Source organism: Echinops telfairi, unplaced genomic scaffold (assembly GCF_000313985.2).
Source record: "Echinops telfairi isolate 266 unplaced genomic scaffold, ASM31398v2 ScPeMD7_23;HRSCAF=83, whole genome shotgun sequence".
In the NCBI taxonomy this organism is placed as follows: domain Eukaryota; kingdom Metazoa; phylum Chordata; class Mammalia; order Afrosoricida; family Tenrecidae; genus Echinops; species Echinops telfairi.
In genome coordinates, this window is record NW_022103920.1 from 9147009 (window position 1) to 9172628 (window position 25620).

General features: G+C 44.6%; 1 protein-coding gene across 2 annotated transcripts in view; it reads right to left on the bottom strand.

Moving 5' to 3' along the window:
- The window catches only part of CHRM2 (cholinergic receptor muscarinic 2), a 183482-nt gene that overhangs the window by 97007 nt on the left and 60855 nt on the right, over positions 1-25620 (bottom strand). The window lies entirely within an intron of this gene.

Here is a 25620-nt window from a genome sequence, read left to right on the forward strand (position 1 = left end):
AATGGACACACTCCACTCTGGGTTCGGCTTTGTTGATAGACGTGAGGTCCCCCTGTGCTTCTGAAACGATTCATTTTAAACCTGGTGGGATTACAAAACTATGCAATCCCCACAGTAGAGTTTCATGTTTCTAATTTAAATGGTCCCATTCCATGTGGGTGCCATGGTCCTCATCAACATCATTAGGGAGATATCTAAACCCTTTGCTGAGCCACAAACACCTCCATTTTCATAGTCCCATCGAGTCATTTGGTAGGAATTAAAATAAGACTACAGCTCAAAGAGCCACATCCAGTAATTCACTGCACTGAAGGGCTTCTCTCAGTATTACTGTGCCCTGTGATTAAAGTCAATGGAAAACTATCACAACCTAATGACCCAGACCCTTCAGGAATGAAGGTCATGCCACCAGACAAAGAGCGATAACCAGCTGAAGTGCTTGCTGAGGGCAAAGGGACTACAGATTGGATGGTAGAAGCAGGTAGTTCTAAATACCAGAAATGAGGATTATACTGTTATGAGTGTTTTTTCCTTGTAAGTGTATATAAAATATTTTATTTTCTCTACTTACAAGATATAAGATGTAAATGGGACCAGTACAGTTTCGATTGTTCATGTGTTAGCTGTATCATCGTGAGACACACATACAGCTTCATCACGGCCTTTGTTCAGAGACTATGGATGGTTCAAGTGGATGTGTTCAGGTACCACATTGATAAGGGTTTGACTGTGATGGTCAGGTTTCTGTGTCAACTTGACTGGGCCACGATTCTCAGTGATTTGATGGTTATGTCGTAAATTGACCATTATGTAATGATATGATCAGCCTGCATTTTGTGATCTGATGTAATTACTTTCAAGACGTAATCTGGTGTTACCAGCCAATGAATGGTAAGGGGGTTTTCTTCTGGAGTGTGGCTTGTGTCTGATAAAGGCAGATATTTGGGCAAAGCTCACTGGCATTTGCTTTCAACGCGCACCCAGCTTGTCATCATCTGACCGCTAGTTTTGGGGTCTTGAGCTGTCCTATTGGGAGTCATCAGTCTTGCAGTTAAGTGAGTCAGGAAAAGCCTCCACATTGGTGCCTGACCCATGGATTTGGGGATTGCCAGTCTCTACAAGCATGTGAGCCATTTCCTTGAGATAAATCTCTCTCTCTTTTCTATATAAGAAGGAACTTCAAAAAGCTCATGGAAAATTCTATTACCTTTTAATTCCATTTCTCCATGAAATTTTTGAAGCTCCATTGTATACACACTCACTGCTTTGGCTTCCTTAGAGAGTCCAGCCTGGGGCAGGTTTTTATTCTATTAATCTAATGTATTCCATGAACTGATTTTCAGATGTTAAACCAATCTTGAATTTCTGGAATAAATTTCCACTTAGTTAAGGTCTATTGTCCTTTTTTCTGTCCCTGGATTCCATTTGCTAATATTTTGTAAAAGATTCTTGTATCTATACCCATAGGAAATATAGTTTTTTTCTTACTGTGATGTCTTTGTCTGAATTTAGGATTGGGTTAGAAATGCCTCATGAAAAGAAGTGGGAAGGGTCTCTCCTCTTTGTGTTTTGAAAGAAATTTGTAGAGCACTGGCACTAATTCTAATCGAAAGCATTTGCTAGAATTCGTAATGTGCCTAAGTTTTTCTTAGTGGCTAGGGTTTGACTACTAATTTAATCTCTTTAATGTTACACACACACATATATACAGAGGGATGTATATATATGCATATATGTGTACACTATAGGGTAAGTACATAGGAGAAACAGAAAAAGAGGAATACCGTGAAGAAATGGATGGACACAGTGGCTGCGCCGATGGGCTCCGGTGTAGCACCAATAGTGAGGATGGCGCAGGACCATGAAATGTTTCATTCTGTGGTTCGGAGTTGCTATGGGTTGGAGCCAACTCGATGGCAACTAACAACAACCACAACAACACATACACTATTTAGATCATATCATATGCTATCATATCTGTATCCAGATGTTCTATTCATTGTAGCGTCGTTTCAGTATTTTCCAGGATCTGGTCCATTTACTTATTCGATACAATATGCTCTTATCGATAGTGCTCCCTGATAACCCTTTCCATATCTGTCACATTGACAATGCAAGGCTTCAAACAGATTTGGGCATTATTGCCACTATCGCTTTACCAAATGCTTCCTGACTTTTCTTACCAGTATATAACACAGATGAAAGGAACTGTCTTCCTAAACCTCAGGGTGCATATCCTCTTTCCTGCTGGCACCCGAGGCAACCCTAAAAAATGCTATCATGCTACAGGGTAGAGTTCAGTACCAATATATAGGGCACAACATTCAAAATATGGTGCTTTGTGGGTTTGGTTTATTTTGGGAGGGGGGGGCGGGGTTGGCTTTCTTTCTAATGGACTAACAATTTTAAAGTATAGCCAAGATATGATTCTTGTTTTGGACTCTGGATGTATGGACTTGGACATGCCTTTCCGTTACCTCTCTGGAAATGAAAATTGAAGCAACACATTTAAGAGGTTGAGTGGAGGAAATGCAGTCGCGAAAGGTCAGAACAAGAAGGCAAGTCAGGACAGCACAAGACAGTCCGCAGAGCCCACAGCTAAATAAAAGAAAATAGTTGTGTCAGGAGTACATAGCATTGCAGAGATAACAGGGAACAAGTTGGAAAAGACCATTGGATCTTGTGATTAGGAAAGTTCTGGGAACTGTCTGAGTACAACTTGGTGGTGGGTATGATCCCCGGGTAACTGTCCCCAGTCGCAACCACATGTCCCTATAGAACGTACCTCCAGTCTGGCAGGACCCCAAGGACCCTCACCGCTCCGGAAGCTGCATGCCATTTGTTTGCTGCCTGAAGTTGCCACTGCTGCTTTGAGGCTTGGGACGTGCCACTTTAGGAATCAAAATCTTTATCACTTAACTGCTATACTTAGTGCATTATCTCTCCCTGGGTTTCAGCTGCGCCTGCTGTGCCTTTGCAGGAACAAAATTCCCTTTCTGTCTTTGTGTCCAAAGTAGTTCAACTGAATTGAAAGCTAAAGTAATATCTCGTTCCCATCATGCCTAAAGGCTTCCTTCAGAAACGACAAAGTTTTGAAGATTTTTCCCCCTCTTTCTTATGTATAGCACTTCCCAAAAGGTTCTGAAGATGTTTATACACATTAAATGCAGGCAGATCTAAGGCATTAAGCACAAGAATGAATTAAAACAATCTTAACATGTAAATAGAGATAACTGTACCAGAAAACACAGGATAGGCAAATCACTGTGATGCAACCCTCTCTGAAGCCCCAAGTTGCCCGCAGGTAAAGGAAGGAGGGAAAACGTGGGCCCCGAAACCTTTCTGGTTATTTATTTTCCTACAGAGCCACCATCATAATTTCAGTTGGAGAATTAATATGTCAGACAAATAAAAATCTAGGGGAATGCTTCTCTAGATTCAACAAGAAACAAATCAACTGAAGGGATTCTTAAAATGCAGACTCTGATTCCACAGGTCTGAGACTTGAGTGCTTTCCAACAAGTTCCAGGATGAACAGGAGATATTGCTCTATGAACCCCCAATGAGATCCTATCGGAAAAGTTAGTGCTGAAACAATGACCTTACGACCATGTAGCAAAACATCATAAGGCAAACTCTGCTTTTCTTTTTGAAGAGCCAAGGAAGTCAGCACCCTAAAGACAAAGGGGCGAAAGAAAGGAACTAGCAAGTACTTTATTAGCATGTCAACGAATAACTGATAATGCCCCATCGACTTTAAAAGTGCATTTCAGCATCTTAATAGACAGTCCATAGAAGACTTTCAGGTATGGCTAACACACACAGAAAAAGAATAACCAGTGGGTGCCCCGTAAATACATACATAGGTAGATAGGTAGGTAGGTAGGTAGGTAGGTAGGTAGGTAGATAGATAGATAGATAGATAGACAGATAGAACACACACACAACTTGCAGACAGGGCAATAGAGAAAGAGACAAGATACAGCAACTTGTGTATCTAAGTCAGGAAGGGGTGCGGGCGGGGAGGCGATGCTGGAAGGATCCAAATCACTGCCGACAGGTCAATCCTGACTCACAGTGATCCTGTAAGTCAGGGTAGAAGTGTCCCTGAGAGTTTCCAAGACTGTTAATCTCTACGGTAGTAGAAAGCCTTGTCTTTCTCCCTAGAAGTGGCAGGTGGTTTCCTCCTGCTGATCTTGGGGTTCAGAGGCCAATATCTAACCACTACCCCACCAAGGGCTCCTCCTTCAGAGGGGATGAGAGCAAGTGGCTCTGCTGGATTTGGAGGGTAAGCCAGAAATTATTGAGACACAAACAATATGTTTAATGTAACCAAGAGAAATTACTGAAACCCAAATGAAGGCTGATCATGATAGTGGGACAAGTGGAAAGTAAAAGGAAATAGAGGAAAGAACTAGGTGACCAAGGTTATTTATAGAGATCTAAATACAGGCATGTACATTATATTTATATAGGATGGTGAGGAAATAGATCTATGTGCATATATTTATAGGTTTAGTATTAAGGCAACAGATAGACTTTGGACCTCCACTCAAGTACTTACTCAATGTAAGAACACGTTGTTCTATTAAATTGGCATCCCATGATGCACACCTTCCCGACACGATCGCTGAAGACAAATGTGTGTATAAGCAAAGATGAAGAATGCTGATGGTGCCCGGCTATCAAAAGATAGAGTATCTGGGGTCTTAAAGGCTTGAAAATAAACCAAAAGAAAGTGGCCATCTAACTCAGAAGCAACAAAGCCCACATAGAAGAAGCACACCAGCCTGCGTGACCATGAAGTGTCGAAGGGATCAAGTATCAAGCATCAAAGAACAAAAAATCATATCATTATAAATGAGGGTAAGTGCAGAGTGGAGACTCAAAGCCCATTGGTCGGCAACTGGACACCCCCTTACTGAAGGGTTGTGAGGAGGAGATGAGCCAGTCAGAGTGCAGGGTAGCAAAGATGAAACATAACTTTCCTCTAGTTCTTAAATGCTTCCTCCCCCCACTATCATGATCCCAATTCTACCTTACAAATCTGGCTAGACCAGAGGATGTACATTGGTACAGACAGCAACTGGAAACACAGGGAATCTGGGACAGATGAACCCTTCAGGACCAGTGGTGAGAGCGGCGATGCCTGGAGGGTGAAGGGAATGTGGGGTAGAAAGGGGGAACTGATTACAAGAATCTACGTATAACCTGCTCCCTGGGGGATGGACAACAGAGAACAGGGTGAGGGGAGATGTCGGACAGTGTAAAATATGACAAAATAATAATAATTTATGAATTATGAAGGGTTCATGAGGGAGGGAGAAGTGGGAGGGAGGGGAAAAATGAGGAGCCGATATTAAGGGCTCAAGTAGGAGGCAAATGTTTTGAGAATGATGATGGCAACAAATGTACAAATCTGCTTGACACAATAGATGTATGCATGGATTCTGCTAAGAATTGTATGAACCCCCAATAAAATGATTTAAAATAAAAAAAGAAACCTCAGTAAAACAAATTCATATAATGAATTGATTTTGTTTGAAAAAAATGTGTATAAAATTGATCGTGGTGGTGATTATACAACTCTTCCTAATAAGATTGAACCACTGAATTGCATGATGTGTGAATATATGCCAATAAATCTGTGAACAAACAAACACAAAAGGTGTCTTTTGGCAATCAGTAGATGCTGCTGTGAAGTTCTCGGAGTAATGTACTTGTCTTAGGTTTGTTAGCGTGCCCTCCAGGGTGGGGTGGAGGAAATGGATAATTTTGTGACTGGGGAATGATTTTTAAATCAGAGTTAATATCAAATGTTTAAGAAAACTCAAGTGGACAGCTTCCAGAATCATCGAAGGTTTGCAGCAAGTTATGGGAATGCTTCCCCATGTAAAACGACAGCGTTTAGATGGATCCAGCATTTGTAAGGAAGGGCAGAGAAATCTCAAAGATGAATTGAGGGAGAGAGGTTAGCTCAGAAGACTATAGGGACTATTCTTGGGGACACCCAAGGGGTCCTTTCAAGATTTTCTTGAAAGAGAAAAGGCTATCATGGGAGCTTATTAAGAAGAGCTTTGAAGACGATTGAAAACTGCCCTGTGGGGAAAGGCTCAGGAGAGTTGTGCTGGGGATGTTTTCTCCATCATGACAAGGCACCTGTTGTCTTCAGAGGGTCCTAATGGCTGCCTTTGAGAATTTGTTGGTAAACCACACCCCACGAACCCCCCGGCCCCGATCTTGCCCCTTCAGTCGTCTACTTGTCCCCCAAATCAAAGAAAACGTACAAGGAGCACAATGTGAGTCCCTCAAACTCTAAATTCAAACTCATTACCATTAAATTGATTCCAACTCATCACGACCTTATAGGACGGGGTAGAACTGCCCTGTGGGTTTCTGAGATTGTAAGTCTTTATGGGATTAGCCTTTCTCCTGGGGAGTGGCTGGTGATTTCACACTGCTGACCTTGTGGTTAGCCACCTGGTGCATAATCCACTATGCCAGTGTCTTTGAGTTCGTTGGGGATGTTACAAACCAAAAAGCACAGACATCTTTGAGGCAAGGTTGTTGATTATAGATGCCCTTGAGTTGGTTTGACCCAGAGTGACAAAGCGCGCCGGCTCCCGTCCTGTGCTCACAATTGTTCTGATGTTGGAGCCCAGGGGTGCTGCCACGGTGTCAAGCCAGCTCCTGGAGGGCCTTCCTCCTTTTCAAATCTGATGTCAAATTTCATGGAAGACATTTCCTTTAACTCAGCGACCAAATATTCAAGGGCCAAATGGCGGCTACAAATGTTTCTCCCAAAAACCAGACTCTCAAATTCACTGTCCTCAGTTAGCTTTGACGCATGCTAACCCGACATCCAGTGTCCAGGACGATAAATCTTTGGGGGAGCAGACAACCTCATCTCTTTTGAGTGGAGCGTCTGGTTGGCTTAAACCACCAGGGTTGGGGTTAGTAGTCCAACATTACCCAACAGCACCACCAGGGCTCCAATGATTGAAAAACAGAGGTTCTAGATGGTCAAAATCAAAATAGCACCCAATCGTCCTTTTGTTCTCCAGTGGTGAGTCTAAAACCAGAAAGACCCAAACCCACTGCTGTGAGATCAATTTCGACGTACCGTGGTCCTGTAGCAAAGAGTAGAAGTGCCCAGTGTGATTCCAAAGCTGTTCATCACAGAAGCGGATGACCCAGCTTTCTCCCTCAAGTGGCTGATGGACCTCTATCAGGGCTCCTGAAGAGCCTGTGCAAGTACAGCATTCCCAAGTCAGATTCCAAGGAGTCTGAGCTCTGGTGGGCACCGTGGACGTGGCCTGGACACTCCCATGTCCAGAAATGTGGCCCCTGTACCATCTACGCAAACTATCCGAATGGGTCAGGTATGACTGGCCCTCGTCAATCTCAATTGACCTCAATTCAGCCTGAGTCAGGCATGTGGAGACTGGTGCCTTCTTCTAGGATTGATCTGGAATGTGGGGTAGCTGTGAGGAGACTGCTATGGAATTTTAAGAACATCCTCATACAGGAGCTGTGTGTCCGCGTGGAGGCCACAGTCCATGGAGTGTGCATCCTGATGGGATTTCATTAGTCTTACGAATGCCCTTTTCCTGCTTGTACACCAGCCCATAGTCACTTGAACCACAAAATGAAAGAGATTGCCGCCCCCCCCCTTTTTCTAATTCTCATCACTGAAAGAGGAATGTCACCAATAAGTTCCCATCCGTTTACCTGAATGCAAAGCTTCTAAAGAAAAAGTATGTGCATGTACCTACATCTTTCCTAAGCATCCCTTCCCATTGGTACTATGGACAGAGGAGCTTAGCTCTGAAGCCATGTTTACACATCAGGAGAGGTCAACATGATGAACTCATAGCTTTTAGCAATCGGGATTAGTTAGGTAGGCAGATAATATCTCCCGCAGGCCCTCAACTTGGAACTTCTTCTGTCGACTCTGACAGGTGGCTGTCCTCACCCAGGTGACACCTCCCCAGTAGAGCTTACCTTGGCCCACTGACCACATCTTCCTAGCAAGGAAGGCCCTTGGAACATGAACTGAATTTCCATCTTCTCAACTTCTACTCGCTGATTAGAACTCCAAATTCAAGGTGTGGCTCTAAGAAGCGGGTCTTCATTGTTCATTGCAGTTCCGGTACCTGACAATCCTAGAATTGCCCAGGCTTGTGGAAGTCTCTGCCTCTATAGTCAGCACAGAGAACCTCTCGTCTTCCCCAACCCTCATTAGGGCCCTCTTGTCTCTGCGTCTGTGCTGCTCACCACAACTCAGAAATGATTGGGCATAGGACACACTCTATCTTGGTGGGGCGTCATTAGCATTACAGTGCAAACTTTACTTCCAAATAGGATTGCACCCGCAGGATGCACACAGTTTGAGGGGACCATAATTCAACCCATAAAATTACCCACCATCCATACTTTGTAATCACTGCTCATTTATTTAGTAAAAGCTTTTAAAAAATATGTGATATCATGTCTGGTACTAGAGCTCTCTGCCTCTACCTCCTCTGTCCATCTCTACTCTAGCTCTAGACTTATTCCTATCCCCTACCCCTACACCTAAATGTACACCTCCACCTTCAAGTGATTTTTTGATGTCCTTTTAATATATCCCATAAAGAACTAAACAGCACTCCCCAGTGTGTTCCGAGCAATGCAGAATGCAGGAAGGCTATGCATTCTCTTGATCTGGATCCCACATTTCTATTAGCAAAAGCTGTATTTGTCTGGCCTTATTGTAGGGGCATCCAATAAAATTGTTTGTCTTCCTTGATCTCAGCTAACTACCAATTCCATCCTGCCTGCGGTTCACATATCGTGTCTAGTCTTCAAAGGTGGCAATGCAAACCTGCCTGGTGGCACAGTGATTACATGCTCAACTGGTAATTGAAGGGTCGAAGGTTAAAACCCAGCCCCTGCTCTATAGGCTTAACGTATCTACTCCTGTATGGGTTACAACCTTGGAAATTTTATGGGCCATTTCTGCTGTGTCATTTAGAGCCACAGTGAATCAGAATTGACTGGACGGCAGTGGGAGGGTAGAAGCAGAGCTCTCGATTCCCAGCAGGTTCATTGGTGAACTCTTATCCCCCAAAGGCAGAACAATCTAGAAGTACAGACAACTTCAAAAAAATGTGGCTATTTTAAGTGATTGCTCTTCATAATCCTCCAACATTTCCTATGAGTGGTAGGGTCTTTGGTGGCTTAAGGGCCATCAGTGGGTCAGTGGTAGAATTCTCCCCTGCCATTCAGGAAACCAGGTTCCATTCCAGCCAGTGCACCTCATCAGCAGCCACCAGCCATCTCTCAGGGGGAGACTTGAGTGTTGTTCTGATGCTGACCAGGCTTGGGCAGAGCTCTCAGACTTACAGGAAGGAGGAAGAAAGACCTGGAGCACTACCCCTGACCATCAGCCATGGAGAACTCAGTGCATTACAACTGTTAGATCCCCAATCAATCTTGGAGCTGTCCCAGGACCCAGCCTTGCTTTGTTCCCCTATGTTTAGGGTTGCCTGGAGTTGGCACCAACTCAACAGCAACAACCCCCCTGGTGGCTTTAACAATGTTCCCTCTATTGATTAAGGGTTGGGAAACTTAAATGGCATCTCCAGTATTCGCCTGACCCTGAAGAGTCTCCACAATGAGGTCTTCTCAGATACACCTTCAATGCATCTCCTTAGTGGGCTGTGTCTGCATGGAGAGATTCTGGGTCTAGGCTTTGATAGGGTTCTCTGAGCCCCTGTTGTTGTTACGTGCTGTGGTAGTTTACATAATCTGCTGTCAATTTGAGGCTATTAAGCGTGAAGGGGTGGAGTTTAGCCTGTCAATCAGGTTGCAGCTAGATGACCTCATTTGGAGTCGCTATTGAGATAAATAGCTTGCTGGAGGCGGGACATACGCTTAATCCCTAGGAGACATTCCTGTGGACAAGACACATGGAGCTACACTAAAACCCTGGAGCTAGAGAGGTCATGTGGAGACCCACACTAGTGCTGAGATGCCTCCACTGCCACTGGATCTAGAAGACTTTCCACCCACTGGCCTGTGATCTTCCAGCATTCAGCGTCATTGCATGTGTTGCATGAGTCTGAAGAGGAAAATATAGATGGATATCAGACATATGAGCTAATATTGGGCTTATGGACTTGATCTGGACTGGTCTGGGATGCTTTCTCTGTGTTCAGTTGCTCTTGTATATAAACTTCTTTCTTATACACATATGAGTGTCTCTGAATTTGTTTCTCTCGTCTACCCGGATTAACACAGGTGAGTGGGTTCCGACTCATAATGACCTTATGCACAAGAGTGAAAACACTGCCGTTCCTGCACCATCCTCACAACTGCTCCTATGCTTGTGGCCACTGTGTCAATCCATCTCCTTAAGGGCTTCCTCTTTTTCAGCTCCCCTTCCCTTCACCAACCATGATGTCCTTTCTCCGGGGACTGGTCTCTTCTGAGAGTATGTCCAGAGTATGGAAGACAAAGTCTTTCCATCCTTGCCTCTAAGGAGCACCCGGGTGTTATTTCTTCTAAGGCAGATCACTTTGTCTTTTTAATGGTCCATGGGACTTTCAATATTTTCCTCCAGCACAATTCAAATGCATCCAGCATTCTTTCATATGCATAGGAGGCCATTGAAAATATCACGGCTTGGGTTAGGCACACTTTAGTCCTCAAAGTACCATCCTTCCTTTTCAGCACTGGAAAGAGGTCTCGTGCAGCAGATTTGCCCAATGCAACACGCCTGAGCTCCTACCTGTCATTAATTTATTCAACATGCCTTGTTGAGCACCTGCTCAGTGTCAGGCAGAGGCAGAGTGCTGCTTGTGGCCAGGTAGAGCCATATATGACCTGGTTCCCATGCCTGGGGTGGCATTATGCATGATATTAGCCTGCAGATAGAAATGCAGGTCTTCCACTGCATCCCAGGCTCATCCATTTGTCATGAGAACACTTAGGCCAGGGAGTTTACACATTTGAGACTTCCTCAATTAGATACTGTAGGGGCCTTGGCGCCACTAACAGTGGCTAAACTGTTAGTGGTTTAAACCCACCAGCTGTTCCGCAGGAGGAATATGCGCATCCCTGTAGAACCTCACAATCTTGGAAACCTTACAGAGCAATTCTGCCCTGTCCTTCAGGGTCACTGTGAGTTGGCATGAACTCCACAGCAGTGGGACTGGCTTGGGGTCTGGAAACTGGATACTCAGGTACATCAGATAACATGCAGGAGGAACACATTATTCCACGTCTCTCCACAGAGGCAGGAGGTTTGAATGGCTTATGGAAGCCGTAGCATGAATCTTCCAAAGGAAACGAGTGGAACGCATGGTGTGAAAGGTCCTGGCTATCTGTGGGAGAGCTCTGAGCCCCAGGAGCCCATTGGATCTGCCTCTGTTCCTCCCCAGGCTTGGGTTTGTCCTCTGCTGCGCGGATCCAGGAACCAGGCAGCTCCTGCACTTGCGATGCCTCCTGATGGTGCTGCTGCTGCAGCTGTCAGATGGATGGAGACGGAATTGATGAAATGCTATTTATACTCAAGGATAAACTTAGAAACCCAAGCCCTGCTGCCGAAGCCAGCAGATTCAGTGGGTCCTCCTGCTACCGTCTCCAGCATCCAAGTGACAGTGTCTACAACGTGCATTTTCTGTTCCCCCTGAAAGTCACACCTTAAACTAGGCCAATGGTGTGATGTTAGGGGTGTGGCTTCTGTTACCAGCTCCTCTGGGTTCAAGTTTTTCTTCTATTCACTAAGCTACAATGTCGAGCAAGTTTACAATCATCAGTAAAATGAAAACAATCACTTTTGCCATACAGTAAAGCATCTTTGCCACACAGTACTGGAGGGTTTACATAAAGGATCATATCAAAATCATAGCACAGCAATTAGCACATACATAGTGAGCATCCAATATGCCAAAAACCAACCCCACTGCCAGCCTGTATGTTTACGTTCTGACTCAAATCTTGACAGGAGCATATGTTTCTCCTGTGGAGCAGCTGGTGGATTTGAGTCTCTGATCTTGGGTTAGCAGCCAAGGGTTTTAACCACCAGACCAGCAGGACTTGTCAAGGAAAGTGAAATATATTATCCCCAAATCCCCAAACCAAGTCCACTGCCATGAAGTCAATTCCAACTTAGATGCACTCAAGAAGAGAGAACACAACTGCCCTTTTGGATTTCCAAGGATGGAATCTTGTACAGATGCAGACTGCCACCCCCTTTTTGCCTAGGAGAGCCTGCTGGCCTTGAACGGCCGATCTTATAGCTAGCATCCCAACCCCTAAGCCATAGTCCATCAGCACTCCTTAAGCACTCGACACGTTTGATCACCATCGCTACAAATGTATCTGCTGTTCAGTCAGGGGAATGGGTGAGCACGGAAAGGGGCTCGGGACCAGGGTGCAAAACATCTGTGTTAAAGTCCCCAGGTCTGCTCCAATCCCCCTATGCCAGTGTGACTTTGGAGAAGTTGCTGAGCTAGCCCAAGCCTCGGTTTCCATGGGTATTACATGGAAACAGACACACAGTGCTTTTTAACCCAAACGTGCTTTTCCGGCCAGTAGTGATGCTAGCCACCAGCCAGTGATGGGTCCCTCGATTGTAGATTTTTTTAAAAGAGAAATATGATTGAGGAAATTATAGCATTCACAACCCCACAAGGAAGCATTACGACACTTATGCTAGACAATCCCAATTATAAGCGCCCGGTGGCCTGGTGGTGACATACAGGGCCAGCAGTTCAAAACCCTGGCTGCTCTGAAGGAGGAAGAGGAGGCATTCCACTTCCATTGGCGTAACCACTCTTGAAAACCCACAAGGGCAGTTCTACCCTGTCCTGTAGGGTCGCCGTGAGTCAGAATCCACTCAACGGCAGGGAGTTTGGTTTAGATCCCGATGACATGAGATTATGAAGGACATCTGTCTGTTCCTCAGTACATCTTTAAGTCGAAATTGGAAATGGGTGAGAACAGGTGCCTTCAGTTGTTTTTAGTCTTTCTCGAGTACAAGAAAGGAGCCCTGGTTGGTTAGCAGCGTGGAAGCATTGGGCTGGTAACTGCAAGGTCAGCAGTTTGACACCAGCAGCTGCTCTGAGGGAGAAAGATGGGGCTTTCTACTCCTGTAAAGAGTCACAGTCTCAGACGCTCACAGGGAGGGGCCGTTCTACCCCGCCCTGTAGGTCACTATGAGTCAGCATGCCCTCGATGGCGCTGAGTGTGGTACAAGAAGAGGAGCTCACCTTGGCTGTTAACTATTAAGACCAGCTGTTCGACCCACCAGCTGCTCTGTGGGAGGAAGGAAGAGGAGGTTTTCTGTTCACATAAAGATCAAAGGGGGGGCCAACTTCTAGAACATTACAGGGCATGTAGCAAATTTGTGTCCCTAAGTTGGACACTTATAACCAGGGAGACTTACTGTATCGAACAAATAACCCCATGTCTTACCACCAGGGGACAACATTTCCAAAACTGTGTATTGCACACCCGTTTGAAGTCAGGATGGAGATGGGGTTGAGAGAGTTGTTTCTCTCAGAGGTGTTGGGGGCGATCCTCACCCTCCTCCTCATCACTTGTAGCACATTTGAAGACAGGGATCTTGGTCAGGGCAAAGCAGAGGGTCCCTCTTAGCTTCTGTCCAGAGAAGTTTACAGTATTGTGGGGTCTTTCTTTCAGGTTAATAACTTACAGGGTATAGACTTATGCTACAAAACACAAAACCCAACCTGCTGCCATTGAATAGCTCCTGACTCATAGTGACCCTATAAGACAGAGGACATCTAAAGGCTTTTACCTAGGATGCTCAGGTATTGGTGACAAAATACTGTCTGGCCTGGGTAGGAAAGAGGTTTTGCATGCCATGGCTCAGATATCCTTCCGAGGGCAGAGTAACTTCTCTCTGGCAATGCTACAGAGAATGTTGCATCAAAAGATTGGAGTGGGTCAGAAAACAGAGAGGAAAGGAAAACAAATAAGGGAAATTTGTATTGGAAATAATAAAAAGAGGAGGAAGACAGAAAACAGTGATCACTAGAATCTGGGACCAAATCCGAACCCTTTCTTGTTGACCATGTGACCAACAAGTAATTTATTGGTCCCGCCTGAACCTCATGGGGTCCATGAATCGGTTGAAGATAATAAAAGCTTCTCTATTGGATTGTAGAATAAAGCCATGGTCCTTTCCATCATCTCCTATGCATGTGGAAGCTGGCAATGAAAAAGGAAGATTGCAGAATAATCGATGCATTTGAAGTATGGTGTTGGTGAGGAATATTGGAAGTGCCAAGGACTCCCAGAAGAAGCCATGTATCATCGGGAATAAAAATAGCAGACTGCTCCTTAGAAGTCAGAATGCATCTCCCATACTTTGCACATGTTATCAGGAGAGACCAGGCTCTGTGAAGGACACCAGGACTGGTAAAGGAGAAGACCAGCAAGAAGAGGAAGACTATTCAGGAGATGAGCTGACATGGTAGCTGCAGCCAGGACTCCAACATAGCAATGAGTGTGAGGACGGTGCAGGACTGGGCAGAGAGTCCCTGTGAGTTGAAACGGACTTGAGGGCACCTAACAAAGCCAACAGAAGAGGACAGGCCCTGCGATCGGTAAAGCACCACGGAGCCTGGTGCGCTGGTGACTTTCTGAGTGTTGAGAGGGGGGCTTGCATATCCTATGCTCTGTTGATCCTGGAACACGGGCACGTGCTTCGCAACTCTTCAAAACATCAGCGGAGACAATGTTTTTAATATTCACCCACTTTACTTGTATTCATTGTAAATAATGGAACTGATTGAGTTAGCTGTGTGGCTATTCCAGCTGTTATTTCTTCCTCAATGAGATTATTTAGTAAATATTCTTCCAAGAAGAATTCACTCATGATTTCACGGCCACAGAGCAAAGAAAGGGGCTGCGGTTATGGCATCCTTGGCAATGCTATGGATTTGGAAAGCATCCGTGATTTTTGAGTCAGGCTTGTGGTTTGAATGTCCATTCAACCACTTATTGGCTTCTGTTCTCAGTGTGACCTATTTAACCTCTGAGAGGAAAACCCCAACCCACACCCAACTCAATGTTGTCAGGTCAACACGGACTCTTAGCAACCCTGTAGGGCAGGGCAAAGATTTCCAAAGCTCTAATCTTGACAGGATCCCTGGTGGCCTAGTGGATTACATGTTGGCTGCTAACATCCAGGTCAGAAGTTTGAAACTACCAGCTCCTCCGAAGGAGAAAGGTGAGGCTTTCTCCTGTCGAGAACCACCCTCTCAGAAACCTAGAGGCAAATCTACATGGTTCTACAGGGTTGCCATGAGTCCGGATAGACTCGATGGCAGTGAGTTTGGGATTAATCTTTACAGGAACTGACTGCCGTTTCGTTCTCCCAAGGAGAGGCTGATGGGTTTGAATGGCTCACTTTTTCAATCAGCAATTGAGTGCTTAACCACTGGGCTCTCAGGTCTCCTTCCTCTGAGAAGAAGGGCATGTACATTGAGATGGCCCGCAAGCAGAATTGGCACTACCTCTGCAGGTTGCTGTTGTGTGCATTAAAAAGAGGAAGTCTGTGTTTTAGGTTTGAGGGAGGTGTGAAGGCTCTTTGTTACTGCACCTGACCCAGGACCGTAAGAAACGAAAGAACAAAACCAAAAAAGCTGTCTTCCTCTGGGTCTCTATTATGTGCGTTAAATCTTGGATGAGGTAAGAGAAACCGTACTTGCCAAATGAAGCCATGTGTCTTAATTTTGGCCCAAACCTCAGACTTTGGAACATTCTCTTTGCCTCCCAAAGCACAAGGCTTTTGCTGGATGGAGCAGCAGGCCTCAGTGTATCCCTCACCACCCATTCTCCATGGCCACACTTCTTCTTCTGAGAAGGTGGTAACGTGGTCTGCCTTGGATAACTCAAGTTCTCACTGCCAACCCAGGGAGCTGCAGGAACGATAGAAAACGGTGCTTCCTCCCCACTCCCAGGTCACAGGACAGTCCTCGGGAGAAGGAGTCCCTCCTTCCACTCAGGTGTACCCCTCCCAGACCAGACTTGTCCATCAGGTGTCAGCATGAGGGAGAAGCGTCAGGTGGATAGAAGATGATAATCTCCGAATGAACTGTGCAAGGAAACGCTGGGACAACAAGGGAAGAGAGACTCACTAGAGCCTGGACATCTGTCCAGTTGAGCAAGCACACAGGGGAGTGGCCATGAGGTAGGGATGGGTCTGCCTGGACTCGCTTATTACTGGAGAGTGAACAGTTTCTCGTGTTTTTCACCACATGAAAAGTGAGGAGGGCCTGGCTTGTGTTGGCTTAACAGCCTGGAGTGAGCAGTTGCCCACGACAGGTGAAACGTCTTCAGAGATCATTAGGTAAGCACAAGTAAGCATGTCCTTACCTTGCTTGCTAATTATTCGGCGCCTGTCAGGGGTTGTAAGTTTGAGAAGAGGTCTTGATCCTATAGGAAGGTGCTGTGTGGTTGGGAGAGAAACAGATGTCAGCCAGACCCAGGAAAAGCCTCTTTGATGGGGTGGGAAAATGCGAATCATTCCCTGCTTATTCGTGAGTGAGCAGGAGGAAGTCAGCGCTTATTTTGGTTAGGGCTAAGTGGTGGGCTAAGTGACATTCTGTTTTCACATAATAGCAGAGAAACATGAGTCTATTTATTGAGGGGAAAGAGGGTAACTAAGAAGCAAAAACAAACCCAATGCCATCCAGTGGCTTCTGACAGGTATTTACCCTGTAATACAAAGCAGAGCTGTTCAGCTGGGTGTCTAAGGCTGTAGATCTTTGTGGATGCAGACTGCAACATCGTTCTATAGCAGAGCAACCGACGGGTTTGAGCCTTGTAATTAGAAGTCATGCGTTTCAACCCAGGCACTCACAGGGATACTGTTTACCACACAGAGAGAGGTGAAGACCTACAAGTAAGTAATATTAGAATAGAGGATGCGGAAATTGTATAACTAGAACTTGGATCAAGTCAGCAAAAAGAAGACCAAGGAAGCAGAAGACACCACAAAGCAATGCAAATATAAACAAATAAGACAGAAGGATTAGCATCAAGTTTTTAGTCATCACAATAAACACGAATGGGCTGGATTTTTAAAGTTAAATGACAGAGATCAACAGATTGTGTTTAAATAAAGAAAGCCAAGGAAATCCTGTGGAAGAAAAAACAATTAAACCAAAAAACTAAGATTGGTAATCAAAACTAGATACCAGTGGCAGTGCTAAACTAGCTAGATTCCCATTTTCCACAACTCAGTCCTGTTCCTGGAGCATCATTGGAAGGGCGTGAACTTCTGGATTAACTGATCTGTAGAGTTCCTCAACTAGAGGTCTGATATTTTGCTTTGATTTCTTTCCTTGCTGTTCAACAGGTAAATTGCAACTTCTAGCTCCCAGCCACACAACTGCATATTATGGCTGAACATTTTGATTGGTTAACCTAGCTGATATTTGTGATTGACTAACAACATTGGCTCCCAAACTTATTTGGCCTGGCATATCCTTTTCAGCAATGAAAAACTTTTGTGCTACAGCCCATAATTCAGGATAAGGTATAGGGCTTGCCACTCTAGGAACCAAACTCTTTATCACTTAACTGCTGTACCGCATTTGCAGTACTTCTTAAGAGGGGATGGAGACCAGAGCAGTCTCTGTCAGTCTGGACCACAGCATACAGATGGGAGAGCAGAAGCAGTAGCTACTTATATGTGAGGTCATTGGCTATAAGATCAGAGTGTCAGGAGGATGCTCTAATTTAAGGTGACCAGATGTCCCACTTTTGGCGGGACATTCCCAACTTTTGGCTTTTTAAAAAACTCCTGATTTTTGGAAAAAAATGCATGACAAGCTAGGGAACAGTCTATTTGGTCCATATAGACCAAATTTTTAATCAAGAACCCCTACCCTCCACCCCCGGTCAATGGTGTCCCGCTTTAAATTTGGTCACCTTACTCTAATTGCTGAGAAGGGAGTTAAAAATGGCTTCCCAGATGAATGCATCAAGTTCACCAGTAGAACTGTGGATTGGTGTGCTCTGAGCCAATGGTAGGCAGTGACGGAGGTATCAGTGAGCATAGGGATCAGGGAGGGTGGAGGGTTAGGATTCATAGGGCCTTAAGGAGACAGAGAGGTGGAAAGGCAAGACCTAGGAGATAAAACTGTGGGAGACGCCATGATAGACAATCACACTGAATGCTGAATGTTCCATAAAGAAACTTTGGCTTTTGACCAAGAATAACAAGACAGGCTTCGGAAGACTGGCATTTTCAAGAGATCACATCAGTTACCAAACACAAACCAACCAACAGAATAATCCCTGTGATCATTTTTTCTCCCTCAAAATGATTAGTATGTAAATCTAGTTCATGAATGTTCAGGCCTGAGGGAATAAAGACATAGGATGTAGTCTACAAGAGTGAAAGGCATAGGTCAAAACCCTCTGGGAAGCGATATCTTCACATCCACACCCCATCAAAACTTCTCTGCTGAAGTTTCTGAAGGCTTCCACAAACTTTAGCAATCTGGTTGGTAAGAGGCTTCAGTGTGGAGCTGATGAGCACACACTGTTCTCAAGCTAACGTTGCTTCAAAGACCTTAGTCTCTTGAAAGGCCAACATCAGAATCATTTGCAAACATTGATGTCCACAGATCATTGAATTTTATGTTCCCCAAATCAATTCTACTAATATTTTACTTAGAGTGGAAGAAGTGAGATGCAAAGCATTTCATTCTCTTTCCTAGGCACTGACAGCTAGAACATCGACAGTAACAAGAATGGATGATAATAGGAAGAGATGACAAAGAAAATAAGTCAATGGATGACGGTCACACACAATTAGAAGAACTGGATCATTTGGTTAGGGGCTCTTTGGATGTCTTTGTCAAGTTCACGAGGTTGCACCCATTGATCCTCTAGGTGTGTGTGAGGCATGATGAAATCTCATCTGTCCAAAGATGCTCAAGTTGCCATGAAATAAATACCTAAGGAAGGAGTCGATCTAAAGATGGATGGGCTCATATTAGGGAAGTGCGGATATCCGAAGGGGCAGTGGTTAGGCCTTCAGTTTGAACCCGCCAGCTGCTCTGTGGAAGACAGATGTAGCAGTCTTCTTCTTTACAGATCACAATCTCGGAAGCCCAGTGGCAACGACAGTTGTACTCTGTCCTACTGGGTCAGTAGGAGCTGGGACGGACTCCATCGCCAAGACTTAGGGGTGAAGCGACTCACGACTGAAACGCTGACACACTCGTGAGAAAAGGCCATCCTGTTTGCACGTGGAAGGTGAGTGAAAACAATGGAAACACTGAAGTCGATGGATTGACAAGAGTCATACTAATGGACCCCCAACATGTTGATGAACGCAGGATAGGGCAAGACCAGGTCATGTCCCATACTCTTATCACACATGAGGTCATCACGAACCAGCGCCAACTCAGAAGCAACCAAGAACGAAAAGAAGTTCTTAGCTCAAAATGTTAAATTATAAAAAGAATATTGCCTTCGGTCGGAAATTGGCTGATACAAACATCCCCGCCCCCAGGCCCACTAGCATGGAGGATAGGTGAGAAAAAGGCAGACCCGCAGAGAGGTGGATGGTCCCCGTGGCAGCAACAATGGGCTCAAATGTAACAGCAATGGTAAGGAGGGTGCAGGACCAGGTCCTGTTTGGCTCTGTGGTGTGCAGGATCATGATGAGTCAGAATAAGACTCAATACTACTTAACAAAAAATATAGCAGTGCCAGAAAAATGATTGTTTTGGATCAGTGCCTTGAACTGAAAAGAGGCAAAATGAAATGAGGAGGCACGCCATATTCAGTCTTCACAAGGTTGCCTATGGAGCGTAATATGAAGGACACAACCAACTCTTTTCTGCTTCAGTGCACTTCATAAATAGCCACATCAAAATTAAAAATCTTCATTACCTGGGCATGGTATTTGGGTCATCAATAGGAGCTATGACTGCAGTTACATTTTGTTAAAGCAATCATTCTATTAAGAAACTATCTGGCAGGAGCCTCTCATTATGCAATGATATCTGAAGACCTTAGAACTCCCCAAGGGGAACACCCCCCCCCCCGCCCCGCAACAACAAAACCTGCTTATCCATATTAAGAGGAAATGGCATTGCAGGGTACTCTGAGTGTTGCCTCGAGTGTGTTCCCAGGGTATCTGCTTTGTCTTGTGTTTCTCACTGGCCAGGAATGAAGCGCTGGGTCATGAAGGTCCCATTGAGAGATATCATATCACTGGACTGCTGGGCATTTCTCTGTAACACCTGCCTTGTGAATCAACAGCCTAGCTGACAACTCCAAAGCTGTCATTGGGGAATGCTGAGGGAATCAACACCGAGACAGATGAACCCAGGGGTATGGATTCTGATGAGTGTTACACGAATCTTAGAATGTGAAAGCTAGTCTCCAAGTCAAATGCAATTGTCTTTCCTTTAACAGCATTTTATTATGGAAAAGGATTGATCAAAATACAAATTATTAGTAGTGTTCATAACTACTTATTGCTAAATCAACATTCTATCAAATAGTCATATAATTAGAAGGGTATAATCCATGCCCTGAAGTAGTGAATTTCAACTCTCTGTGTCCACTGAGATGTTAAACTCACTGCCACTGAGTAGATAATGACACATCGTGACCCGCTAGGATCGAGGTTCTAGGACAGAGTAGGGATTCCCAGGCTGTAAATCTTTACAGAGGCAGACTGTGATACCTTTATCCGGCAGATGGGCCGGTGAACTTGAACTCCTGCAGCCTTTTGGTTATCAGCCCAACACTTAGCTCATCACACTACCAAAGCTCCTTCCCACTGAGGTGGCATTGGGCGTTGGTGGTTAGGTGCTACCGCATCCATTTCTATGCATAAGAACTCCATGCACAACAGGAGGGGACACTGCATGGTCCCACAGAATCTTCCTTATGCTTGAGCCCACTCTTGTCATTGCTGTGTCATTCCATCTGCTTGAGGGTGTGAGGAATCATTACTTCATCCATGAGCTCAATACGTTATTTTTGAATGCCCATTCCCCACAAGACACTGACAGAGCATGGGTTTTCTGCTGTACAGCACTGGGCTCACGTAGCTTATAAATGGCAAGGGAAGAGAAGACTCCTGCCCTACCAGAAAGGCTGGTCCTTGGTCTTTCTTCTTTCCTTTGTCCTTGTTCATTTGTCCTTCACTTAAAACCAGCATAAGTCCCATTTCTGTGCTAAAGTTAAGGTATCAGAATATTTTATATCTATTTTATAGTGAACTTTCAAGTTTTCATGCCTGCTTCCTATGTGATAAATTGACGCACATCTTTAAGACCCCAAGAAAACAAAAGATCTCTCTCTTATCTTTTCAATCAATCCCTCTTGTGTGTTTTCTCACAAATAGCCAGGAAAGGAGGAAGATAATCTGATACTTCATCAAAATGGATTGAAGTCAATATCATGAGAAATGTCCGGCTGGCATTCTTTGTCCTCATTATAAACTTTAGATGACACTTGTATTTATTTATTTACTTTAAAATCATTTGGGGTGGGGGCTCATACAACTCTTATCAAAATCCATACATACATCAATTGTGTAAAGCACATTTGTTCATGCGTTGCTCTCCACTTAAGTCCTTGGCATCAGCTCCTCATTTTCCCACTCCCTCCTTGCTTACCCCTCCCTCATGAACCCTTGATAATTTATAAATTATTATTTTGTCATATCTTACATTGTCCGACATCTCCCTTCACCCACTTTTCTGTTTTCCAGCTCCAGATGAACACTTTTATATTGAATTTCATGATTACTGGATGAGAGGAGATGCTATGGCTTACTCTGTAACGACTTTAACATTCCTCATCCAACCTTGGTCTGCATCTTCTCTCATTGGCCATACCCATGCTCTATCAGACTCCACGTGTATTACCTACCCTGAACGCCACCTACCCTCTAACCCAAATGCTCACTGTCTGACTCAGTTGCTGTGATGGAAGAAAGATTCTAAAGGAGAAAGGGTGGACAGTCAAACAAACAAACCTTATTCTATATCTGGTCTTCTTCTAGATGGTTCCATTTTTTAGGAAGGTGGTCACTTTGAATCCACCATTGGGATTTAAGCGGAATTGGTGAGAGCTGACCACAACCCACCATCCAAAATGTCCGTAGCCTCATTGCTTCCTTGCAACCAGTAATAAAGGTGTGCAGAAGAGCTCTCTGGGCTTAGTGCTGCAGAAGGGAACCACGAAACACAACCAACCCATCTCTCAGAGCCACTTGGGCGTTCCAAGTCTGGGAACCTTGAGCAAGCAGCCTTCCTTTCAAGGGGACAAGCGGATGTATTTATGGACCAAGAGGGGGCCAAGTGACACATGAAACTGCTTATTCTCCCAGGGTTTCCCAGTTTGGTCATGGGAGAAGATAAGGAATGAAGAACATGGTAGGAGAAGGAAGAAAGTATTCCAAGGTGGATCGTGGTGATCTTCGCACAACCTTTAGTACTGTTGGACGATTGAAATGTATGTAAACTAGAGCTTCAGAAAACAACAACAACAACAATAATGTGGTGATGGATATGGAAAAGATCTGAGCATTGGGAAGGAAGGGAGGATGAAAGATATCCAGAAAACAGATAACAAATGGATGAGCCAATGGGGTTGGGGGTTTGAATGAAAACAATACTGAGGAAAGAGATAATGGATGAGCCAAAGGGGTTGGGGTTTGAATGAAAACAATACTGGGGAAAGCAATAAACTGTGAATGAGTTTGCATTGTATGTAGATGTTATCACATGGTTTGTTTTTGTTTCCTTTAAATTCATAACAGCAATTTCACTAAAGGAGCTGGTGGGGCTTTATAATAAGTCAGAAACATATTGGATCCATTAATGCAAGGGCCAAGAGTCCCAGAAGTCATAAACAGGCCAGAGTGATAATAAAACTTTCCAGAAAATAGAAGTTCTAAAATGGAATCAAAATCTTTGCTTTAAGCTTGAACATTCTGTTAACTAAAGAACTCTCTCTCTCTCTCTCTCTCTCTCTCTCTCACACACACACACAGAGAGAGAGAGAGAGAGAGAGAGAGAAAGTAAGAGAGATAAAATGAACTGTCAACTCCCCTTCTCCCATGCTGAATACAATAGGTATTTAGCTTCTGGGCCCTTATATAGGAAACCTTACATCACATACAAACAAACAAATGCATTGTCGTCCAGTTGATTACAATGCACGGAGAATCATCTAGGGTTTCTGAGGTGGTAAATCTTTCAGGGAGCAGATCGCTTCTTCTCTGTTCAGGGGAGCAGCTTGTGGGCTGCAATCACCGACCTTGCTGCCCAGCGATTTCCTGACAGCCCCCCTGGGGCTCCCAGAGAAAACCGTATTCTCCCTGGCAGTCTACAACAACCCAGACATATTGCATGTTGCAATATTGAGGATGAAGGAAAGTCACACAAGGACTGCTTCAATATGAACAGGAATAACAAACAAGGGGGAGGATAGACTTTCAAGTGGAATGAAAAGATAAAAGAAAACCAAGAAAGGAGAGTATAGAAGATCTTGAGAAAACAGCCAATATAGCAACACTCACTCAGAGAAAAGAACAGAAAGAAAGTAGGCATGAGATTAATCCTCAATTATGGTCCTCTCATAGATAAGATGAAATTCTTTAAATACCTAAAGATAAAAATCCCCTTTTATGAAGTCCAAGGCAGAACCATTTGAAACGGAGTGAATTATTGTCTGGAGGTAATAGTGTATTCTCTAAAATAAGGTGGGGTTAGAAAAGAGATGAAATGCTAGCAAAAGGCTAGTAAACTATGTTCATTCTAATCTTATTTCTGCTTCTTTTTGAGATCAAATTTGATTTCAAAGTTGTGCAGCTGTTTCCTAAATTGAGATCCTAAATGAAGTGAGACTAGATTTAATTTCTACTCTCACATTGCTCTCACTAATAAGGGTTCTGATATGGAAATCAAGATGGCAATTTCAGTGATGGTGTTAAGGATCCGTTAGAACAGCATTCTCCCTGAGTAGAGGTACTCGGCTGAGCTGACACGTAGCGAGGGTAATACAGAAGCCAAGATTGTGGTTACAAGCAGCACCAATTCAGCGTGTCCCAAAGCGGTCACTATCAGCCCCCCTGAGGGGTGAGGGAATGATCCAGGGAGGCTGCAAAAGCAGATGCCTACACTTTATTCCAGATAATGGGCTATAGTACAAAACTTTTTAATTGCCAGGGTAATCTTTTTTTTTTCTCTGAAAAAGGGTGGTAGACCAAGTAATTTGGGGGATCTAGGGGTTAGATCATCTACGACTATGAATTCAACATTGAGATGGAAGGGACTAACATTGGGAAGCGATTCCACCAGGTCGGCAGTTTAAACCCACAGGCAACTCCTTGGGAGACAGATTGGGCTTGCCACTCCCACAAATAGTTCCAGTCTCAGACAGTCATGGCGCGTCTCTCTGAGTCGGTGTGGACTCAATGGCAGCAAGTTTGGTTTGTCACAGAATGGCCCAGGCGTGGGGGTGGTGAGTTGATAGAAAGCTGGATGTGACCCATCCTCCGTTGCTGTCTACTTCCTCTCCTGGCTTCTGTTTCTGAACTCGAAATTCTAATAACCCAAGGCGTCTTTGAGGTCATCTCATCAGATCAAGAAATGAACATTTGCTTCTTTTCAAGCTGTCTCCTCGTTGGGAAAGCACTTGTCTGGGGTTTGGGGTCACCCTGCAGTGACCTCAATGAGTTTTGGCCCACTGGCTGTGGGAAAGGAATTGTATCCTAAAGAATAATCAAAAGTATTTTGCCGCTAGCCTTGGAAGTCCTTGGTGGCATAGGCGGTTAAGTATGTGGCTTCTAACCAGAGGTTGCCGGTTTGAAATCACTAGTAGGCAAGACCTGGTGATTTCCTTCAGAAAAGGTCGCAGCCCTTAAAAACTCCGTGGAGCTCAGCTCTTCCCTGAAAACGTGGCGTGGCTATGAATCATGATTTCTCTGAAAATATGGTAATGCTGTTGTCCTTGACCTGAGGACAAAGGATCTCGTCCAGAGATCCAACAAGGGCGCAGACATCCTTCTGCTGCCAACAGGCTCCTCTCTTCCGCGTCAGCTGTTGTGAGCAAGAATGGGAACTAGAAGTTGACCTGAGTGTGTCCAGACAAGACAGCCGAGCTGAGAGGTTATGAAATGACCCCACCTGGAAACGGAGCAGACTTTTCTCAGTGAGTTATTCAGTCAATTAATCTGATGGTGTTCAGGGCAAGGCCTTAATGAAGAAATCCCTCGGAATCCCGGGACTGCTAAGGCCTAGCTGAACTTTGCGACTTTCCCAATAGTGCATAGCGTTTCTGGGTACTCCCCCTTGTATCTTGTGTTCCCAAATCTCTGAATGTGAATGTGGCAATATCTATCAATCCATCGGATCTCCAAAACAGACCTAATTTCTTTTGAAGTTCGACTGGAATGGTGGGAGGGCAGTTGGATGAGACAGTTAATCGGGGATGCTAACGCTGAAAAGACGACACTCTGGGTGGAGTGGGGGTGTGTGGGAGGGGCCATTTGGTGGGCCACTACTCCCTCTGTCCAATCCACTTGGCTTCTGATGAGATCTCAACTCTTTCTAT